Here is a 10,796-nt window from a genome sequence, read left to right as displayed (position 1 = left end):
CAGATACACAGAGACACTGAGACACTGAGACACAGAGACACTGAGACACAGAGACACAGAGACACTGAGACACTGAGACACCGAGACATTGAGACACTGAATCACTGAGACACTGAGACACTGAGACATTGAGACACCGAGACACTGAGACACAGAGAATCTTAGACACAGAGACACTGAGACACAGAAACACTGGGACACTGAGCCACAGAGACTCTGAGACTCTGACACACTGAGACACTGAGACACAGAGACAAAGAGATACTGAGACTCTGACACACTGAGACACTGAGACACAGAGACACAGAGACTCTGAGACACTGGGACACTGAGACACTGAGACACAGAGACACAGGGACACTGAGACACTGAGACACTGAGACTCTGAGACTCTGAGACACAGAGACGCTGAGACACTGAGACACAGAGACACTGAGACACATAGATACTGAGACACTGAGACACAGAGACACAGAGACACAGAGACATTGAGACACTGAGACCCTGAGACACAGAGACACAGAGTCACTGAGACACAGAGACACAGAGACTCTGAGACACTGAGACACAGAGACACTGAGACTATGAGGCACAGAGACACTGAGGCACTGAGACACAGAGACACACAGACTCTGAGACACTGAGACATTGAGACACTGAGACACTGAGGCACTGAGACTCTGATACTGAGACACAGAGACACTGAGACTCAGAGACACTGAAACACTGAGACACTGAGACACTGAGACACAGAGACACTGAGACTCTGAGACACTGAGACACAGAGACACTGAGACAATGAGACACGGAGACACAGAGACACTGAGAGTCTGAGACGCAGAGTCACAGAGACACAGAGACACAGAGACACTGAGACTCTGGGACACTGAGACACAGAGACACTGAGAGACTGAGACACAGAGACACAGAGACTCGGAGACACTGAGACATTGAGACACAGAGACATTGAGACACAGAGACACTGAGACACTGAGACACAGAGACACTGAGACACAGAGACACAGAGACACAGAGTCTCTCAGACACTGAGACACAGAGACACCGAGACTCTGGGACACTCAGACACGGAGACACAGAGACACAGAGAAACAGAGACTCTGAGACACAGAGACAAAGAGACACTGAGACACAGAAACACTGAGACACTGAGCCACAGAGACTCTGAGACATTGAGGCACAGAGACACTGAGACACAGAGACAAAGAGACACTGAGACACTGAGACACAGAGTCTCTCAGACACTGAGACACAGAGACACTGAGACTCTGGGACACTCAGACACGGTGACACAGAGACACAGAGACACAGAGACTCTGAGACACAGAGACACCGAGACACAGAAACACTGAGACACTGAGCCACAGAGACTCTGAGACTCTGAGACACTGAGACACAGAGACAAAGAGACTCTGAGACACAGAGACACAGAGACACTGAGACTCAGAGACGCAGAGACTCTGAGACACTGAGACACTGAGACACCGAGACACAGAGACTTTGAGACACTGAGACACGGAGACAAAGAGAAACTGAGACACAGAGACACAGAAACAAAGAGACACTGAGACTCTGAGGTACTGAGACACTGAACACTGAGACACAGAGACACAGAGACTCAGAGACACTGGGACACTGAGACACTGAGACACTGAGACTCTGAGACACTGAGGCACTGAGACTCTGAGACTCTGAGACGCAGAGACTCAGAGACACTGAGACACAGAGACACAGAGACTCTGAGGTACTGAGACACTGAGACACTGAGACACTGAGACACAGAGACACAGAGACTCTGAGACACAGAGACTCTGAGACACTGAGCCACTGAGACACTGAGACACAGAGACACTGAGACAATGAGACACTGAGACGCAAAGACACAGAGACACTGAGACACTGAGACACAGAGACTCTGAGACACTGAGACTATGAGACACTGAGACGCAGAGACACACAGACACAGAGACACTGAGACACAGAGATACTGAGACACAGAGACTCTGAGACACTGACACCCTGAGACACTGAGACATAGAGACACAGAGGCACTGAGACACTGAGACACTAAGACACAGAGACACAGGGGCACTGAGACACAGAAACACTGAGACTCTGAGACACAGAGACGCTGAGACACTGAGACACAGAGACACTGAGAGACTGAGACACAGAGATACTGAGACACTGAGACACAGAGACACAGGGACCTTGACACACTGAGACACAGAGACACTGAGACTCTGAGACACTCAGACACAGAGACATAGAGACACAGATGCACTGAGACACTGAGACACAGAGACACTGAGACTAAGAGACACTGAGACGCAAAGACACAGATACACAGAGACACTGAGACACTGAGACACAGAGACACTGAGACACAGAGACACAGAGACACTGAGACACCGAGACATTGAGACACTGAATCACTGAGACACTGAGACACTGAGACATTGAGACACCGAGACACTGAGACACAGAGAATCTTAGACACAGAGACACTGAGACACAGAAACACTGGGACACTGAGCCACAGAGACTCTGAGACTCTGACACACTGAGACACTGAGACACAGAGACAAAGAGATACTGAGACTCTGACACACTGAGACACTGAGACACAGAGACACAGAGACTCTGAGACACTGGGACACTGAGACACTGAGACACAGAGACACAGGGACACTGAGACACTGAGACACTGAGACTCTGAGACTCTGAGACACAGAGACGCTGAGACACTGAGACACAGAGACACTGAGACACATAGATACTGAGACACTGAGACACAGAGACACAGAGACACAGAGACACAGAGACATTGAGACACTGAGACCCTGAGACACAGAGACACAGAGTCACTGAGACACAGAGACACAGAGACTCTGAGACACTGAGACACAGAGACACTGAGACTATGAGGCACAGAGACACTGAGGCACTGAGACACAGAGACACACAGACTCTGAGACACTGAGACATTGAGACACTGAGACACTGAGGCACTGAGACTCTGATACTGAGACACAGAGACACTGAGACTCAGAGACACTGAAACACTGAGACACTGAGACACTGAGACACAGAGACACTGAGACTCTGAGACACTGAGACACAGAGACACTGAGACAATGAGACACGGAGACACAGAGACACTGAGAGTCTGAGACGCAGAGTCACAGAGACACAGAGACACAGAGACACTGAGACTCTGGGACACTGAGACACAGAGACACTGAGAGACTGAGACACAGAGACACAGAGACTCGGAGACACTGAGACATTGAGACACAGAGACATTGAGACACAGAGACACTGAGACACTGAGACACAGAGACACTGAGACACAGAGACACAGAGACACAGAGTCTCTCAGACACAGAGCCACAGAGACTCTGAGACACTGAGACACAGAGACACTGAGACGCAGAGACACAGAGACAATGAGACACTAAGACATTGAGACACTGAGACTCTGAGACATTGAGACACTGAGACACGGAGACACAGAGACATTGAGACACTGAGACACAGAGACACAGAGACATAGAGACACAGAAGCATTGAGACACTGAAACACAGAGACACAGAGGCGCTGAGAAACAGAGACACTGAGACACAGAGACATTGAGACATTGAGACACAGAGACCCAAAGACACTGAGACAAGGGGACACAGAGACACAGAGACACATCGACTCTTACACACAGAGGCACAGAGACACAGAGACTCTGAGACACTGAGACACAGAAACACTGAGACACTGAGGAACAGAGACTCTGAGACTCTGAGACACTGAGACACAGAGACACAGAGATTCTGAGACACAGAGACACAGAGACACTGAGACACTGAGACTCTGAGACACTGAGACACAGAGACACAGAGACACTGAGACTCTGAGACAAAGAGACTCTGAGACACTGAGCCACTGCGACACTGAGACACAGAGACACTGAGACTAAGAGACACTGAGACGCAAAGACACAGATACACAGAGACACTGAGGCACAGAGACACAGAGACACAGAGACGCTGAGACACTGAGTCACTGAGACACCGAGACATTGAGACACTGAGTAAGGCGTTCGATAAGGTTCACCATGGTAGGCTTCTGCAGAAAATGCAGATGTATGGGATTGTGGGTAATCTAGGAAGTTGGATCAGGAATTGGCTATCAGATAGGAGACAGAGGGTGGTGGTGGATGGTAAATATTCATCATGGAGTACAGTTACGAGTGGTGTGCCTCAGGGATCTGTTTTGGGGCCACTGTTGTTTGTAATTTTTATTAATGATCTGGATGAGGGTATAGTTGGGTGGATTAGTAAATTTGCTGATGACACCAAAATTGCAGGTGTGGTAGATTGTGAGGAAGGGTGTCATAGTCTGCAGGGAGACTTAGATAGGTTGCAGAGCTGGGCCGAGAGGTGGCGGATGGAATTTAATGCGGAGAAGTGTGAGGTAATTCACTTTGGTAGGAGCAACAGATGTGTCGAGTATAGGGCTAACGGGAGGACTTTGAATAGTGTGGATGAACAGAGGGATCTAGGTGTGTGTGTACATAGATCCCTGAAAGTTGGGAATCAAGTAGATAAGGTTGTTAAGAAGGCGTACGGTGTATTGGCGTTTATTGGTAGGGGGATTGAATTTAGGAGTCGCAGTGTAATGTTGCAACTGTACACTACTCTAGTGCGGCCGCACTTGGAGTACTGTGTGCAGTTCTGGTCCCCGCATTACAAGAAGGATGTGGAGGCGTTGGAGAGGGTGCAGAGGAGGTTTACTAGGATGTTGCCTGGTATGGAGGGGAGGTCCTATGAGGAGAGACTGAGGGATTTAGGGTTGTTTTCGTTGGAAAGAAGGCGGCTAAGAGGGGATCTTATTGAAACATATAAGATGATTAGAGGTTTAGATAGGGTGGATAGTGATAGCCTTTTTCCTCTGATGGAGAAAGCTAGCACGAGGGGGCATGGCTTTAAATTAAGGGGGGGTAGCTACAGGACGGATGTCAGGGGTAGGTTCTTTACCCAGCGGGTGGTGAGGGATTGGAATGCCCTGCCTGCTGCAGTTGTAAATGCGTCTAGTTTGGGGGCGTTTAAGAGATCCGTGGATAGGTTTATGGACGAAAAGGAATTGGTATAGGCTAGTGGGTCATTGTTTTTGTAACTGGTCGGCGCAACATCGTGGGCCGAAGGGCCTGTTCTGCGCTGTAATGTTCTATGTTCTATGAATCACTGAGACACTGAGACACTGAGACACTGAGACACAGAGAATCTTAGACACAGAGACACTGAGACATTGAGACTCTGAGACACTGAGACACAGAAACACTGGGACACTGAGCCACAGAGACACTGAGACACTGAGATATAGAGAAACTGAGACACGGAGACACAGAGACAAAGAGACACTGAGACTCTGAGGTACTGAGACACTGAGACACAGAGACACAGAGACTCTGAGACACTGGGACACTGAGGCACTGAGACACAGAGACACAGAGACTATGAGACACTGAGGCACTGAGACACAGAGACTCTGAGACGCAGAGACACAGAGACACTGAGACACAGAGACACAGAGAAACTGAGACACAGAGACACAGAGACACAGAGACTCTGACACACTGAGACACAGAGACACTGAGACACAGAGACACAGAGAAACTGAGACACAGAGACACAGAGACTCTGACACACTGAGACACAGAGACACTGAGACACAGAGACACAGAGACACTGAGACACTGAGACACAGGGACACTGAGACACAGAAACACTGAGACTCTGAGACACAGAGACGCTGAGACACTGAGACACAGAGACAGTGAGACACTGAGATACTGAGACACTGAGACACAGAAACACAGGGACCCTGACACAATGAGACACAGAGACACTGAGACTCTGAGACACTCAGACACAGAGACACAGAGACACAGATGCACTGAGACACTGAGACACAGAGACACTGAGATTCTGAGACACAGAGACACAGAGACACTGAGACACTGAGACACAGAGACTCTGAAACTCTGAGACACTGAGACACAGAGACACAGTGCCACAGAGACTCTGAGACACTGAGACACAGATACACTGAGACGCAGAGAACCAGGGACACTGAAACACTGAGACACAGAGACACAGAGACAATGAGACACTGAGACACTGAGACACTGAGACTCTGAGACATTGAGACACTGAGACACGGAGACACAGAGACATTGAGACACTGAGACACAGAGACACAGAGACATAGAGACACAGAGACACAGACGCATTGAGACACTGAAACAAAGAGACACAGAGGCGCTGAGAAACAGAGACACTGAGACACAGAGACATTGAGACATTGAGACACAGAGACAAAAAGACACTGAGACTCTGACACACAGAGACACAGAGACACTGAGACACTGTGACACAGAGACTCAGAGACTCTGAGACACTGAGACACTGAGAATCTGAGACGCAGAGACCCTGTGACACAGAGACACTGAGACACTGAGACACTGAGACACAGAGACACTGAGACACAGAGACACAGAGATACTGGGACATAGAGACACAAAGACTCTGAGACACTGAGACACAGAGACACTGAGACTCTGAGATACTCAGACACGGAGGCACAGAGACACTGAGACAAAGAGAAACTGAGACACAGATACATTGAGACTCTGAGACACAGAGTCACAGAGACACAGAGATACAGAGACACTGAGACACAGAGACTCTGAGACACTGAGACACAGAGACACAGAGACACTGAGACTCTGAGACACTGAGACACAGAGACACTGAGACTTAGAGACGCAGAGACTCTGAGACACTGAGACACTGAGACGCTGAGACTCTGAGACACTGAGACACTGATACACAGAGACACTGAGACACCGAGACATTGAGACACTGAATCACTGAGGCACTGAGACACTGAGACATTGAGACACTGACACACTGAGACACTGAGACACAGAGACTCTGAAACACTGAGACATTGAGACACTGAGACACTGAGACATTGGGACACTGAGACATTGAGACACTGAGACACTGAGACACTGAGACACTGAGACACTGAGACACTGAGGCACTGAGACACAGAGACATTGAGACACTGAGACAAAGAGGCACTGAGACAAGGAGAAACAGAGAAACAGAGACACTGAGACTCTGAGACACAGAGACACAGAGACACAGAGACACTGAGACACAGAGACACAGGGACATAGAGACACAGAGACATTGAGAAACTGAGACCCTGAGACACAGAGACACAGAGACACAGAGTCACTGAGACACAGAGACACAGAGACTCTGAGACACTGAGACACAGATACACTGAGACTATGAGACACAGAGACACTGAGGCACTGAGACACAGAGACACACAGACTCTGAGACACTGAGACATTGAGACACTGAGACACTGAGGCACTGAGACTCTGACACTCTGAGACACAGAGACTCTGAGACACTGAGGCACTGAGACACAGAGACACTGAGACACAGAGACACTGAGACTCAGAGACACTGAGACACTGAGACACTGAGACTCTGAGACACTGAGACACTGAGACACAGAGACACTGAGACTCTGAGACACTGAGACACAGAGACACTGAGACAATGAGACACGGAGACACTGAGACTCAGAGACACTGAGACTCTGAGACACTGAGACACTGAGACACTGAGAGTCTGAGACGCACAGTCACAGAGACACAGAGACAGAGAGACACTGAGACTCTGAGACACTGAGACACAGAGACACTGAGAGACTGAGACACAGAGACACAGAGACTCGGAGACACTGAGACATTGAGACACAGAGACACTGAGACACAGAGACAAAGAGACACTGAGACACTGAGACACTGAGACATTGAGACACTGAGACACTGAGACTCTGACACTCTGAGACACAGAGTCTCTAAGACACTGAGACACAGAGACACTGTGACTCTGGGACACTCTGACACGGAGACACAGAGACACAGAGACACAGAGACTCTGAGACACAGAGACACTGAGACACAGAAACACTGAGACACTGAGCCACAGAGACTCTGAGACTCTGAGACACTGAGACACAGAGACACAGAGACTCTGAGACACAGAGACACAGAGACACTGAGACTCAGAGACGCAGAGACTCTGAGACACCGAGACACTGAGACACCGAGACACAGAGACTTTGAGACACTGAGACACGGAGACAAAGAGAAACTGAGACACAGAGACACAGAGACAAAGAGACACTGAGACTCTGAGGTACTGAGACACTGAACACTGAGACACAGAGACACAGAGACTCAGAGACACTGGGACACTGAGACACTGAGACACTGAGACACAGAGACTCTGAGACACTGTGGCACTGAGACACTGAGACACTGAGACGCAGGGACTCAGAGACACTGAGACACAGAGACACAGAGACTCTGAGGTACTGAGACACTGAGACACTGAGACACTGAGACACAGAGACACAGAGACACTGAGACTCTGAGACACAGAGACACTGAGACACTGAGCCACTGAGACACTGAGACACAGAGACACTGAGACTATGAGACACTGAGACGCAAAGACACAGAGACGCAGGGACACTGAGACACAGAGACACTGAGACACAGAGACACTGAGACTCTGAGACACAGAGACACTGAGACACAGAGACACTGAGACACTGAGACACTGAGTCACTGAGACACCGAGACATTGAGACACTGAATCACTGAGACACTGAGACACTGAGACATTGAGACACTGAGACACGGAGACTCTGAGACACAGAGACACTGAGACACAGAAACACTGAGACACTGAGCCACAGAGACTCTGAGACTCTGACACACTGAAACACTGAGACACAGAGACAAAGAGATACTGAGACTCTGACACACTGAGACACTGAGACACAGAGACACAGAGACTCTGAGACACTGGGACACTGAGACACTGAGACACAGAGACACAGAGACTCTGAGACACTGAGGCACTGAGACACTGAGACTCTGAGACACTGAGACTCTGAGACGCAGAGACACAGAGACACTGAGACACAGAGACAGAGAGAAACTGAGACACAGAGACATTGAGACACTGGGACAAAGAGACACTGAGACAAGGAGACACAGAGCCACTGAGACACTGAGACACAGAGACACTGAGACTAAGAGACACTGAGACGCAAAGACACAGATACACAGAGACACTGAGACACAGAGACACTGAGAAACAGAGACACAGAGACACTGAGACACTGAGTCGCTGAGACACCGAGACATTGAGACACTGAATCACTGAGACACTGAGACATTGAGACACTGAGACACTGAGGCACAGAGACACTGAGACACTGAGACACTGAGACACGGAGACACGGAGACACAGAGACAAAGAGACACTGAGACACTGAGGTACTGAGACACTGAGGCACAGAGACACAGAGACTCTGACACACTGGGACACTGAGGCACTGAGACACAGAGACACAGAGAATATGAGACACTGAGGCACTGAGACACTGAGACTCTGAGACGCAGAGACACTGAGACACAGAGACACAGAGAAACTGAGACACAGAGACACAGAGACACAGAGACTCTGACACACTGAGACACAGAGACACTGAGACACAGAGACAGAGAGACACAGAGACACAGAGAAACAGAGACACTGAGATTCTGAGACACTGAGACACAGAGACACTGAGACACTGACACACAGAGACTCTGAGAACTGAGACACAGACACACAGAGACACTGAGACACTGAGACACAGAGACTCTGAGACACTGAGACTATGAGACACTGAGACGCAGAGACACACAGACACAGAGACACTGAGACACAGAGATACTGAGACACAGAGACTCTGAGACACTGACACCCTGAGACACTGAGACATAGAGACACAGAGGCACTGAGACACTGAGACACTAAGACACAGAGACACAGGGGCACTGAGACACAGAAACACTGAGACTCTGAGACACAGAGACGCTGAGACACTGAGACACAGAGACACTGAGAGACTGAGACACAGAGATACTGAGACACTGAGACACAGAGACACAGGGACCTTGACACACTGAGACACAGAGACACTGAGACTCTGAGACACTCAGACACAGAGACATAGAGACACAGATGCACTGAGACACTGAGACACAGAGACACTGAGACTAAGAGACACTGAGACGCAAAGACACAGATACACAGAGACACTGAGACACTGAGACACAGAGACACTGAGACACAGAGACACAGAGACACTGAGACACTGAGACACCGAGACATTGAGACACTGAATCACTGAGACACTGAGACACTGAGACATTGAGACACCGAGACACTGAGACACAGAGAATCTTAGACACAGAGACACTGAGACACAGAAACACTGGGACACTGAGCCACAGAGACTCTGAGACTCTGACACACTGAGACACTGAGACACAGAGACAAAGAGATACTGAGACTCTGACACACTGAGACACTGAGACACAGAGACACAGAGACTCTGAGACACTGGGACACTGAGACACTGAGACACAGAGACACAGGGACACTGAGACACTGAGACACTGAGACTCTGAGACTCTGAGACACAGAGACGCTGAGACACTGAGACACAGAGACACTGAGACACATAGATACTGAGACACTGAGACACAGAGACACAGAGACACAGAGACACAGAGACATTGAGACACTGAGACCCTGAGACACAGAGACACAGAGTCACTGAGACACAGAGA

This window comes from Carcharhinus amblyrhynchos, unplaced genomic scaffold (assembly GCF_965287045.1).
Source record: "Carcharhinus amblyrhynchos unplaced genomic scaffold, sCarAmb.v2.hapA scaffold_60, whole genome shotgun sequence".
In the NCBI taxonomy this organism is placed as follows: Eukaryota; Metazoa; Chordata; class Chondrichthyes; order Carcharhiniformes; family Carcharhinidae; genus Carcharhinus; species Carcharhinus amblyrhynchos.
Note: the sequence above shows the minus strand (reverse complement) of the source record.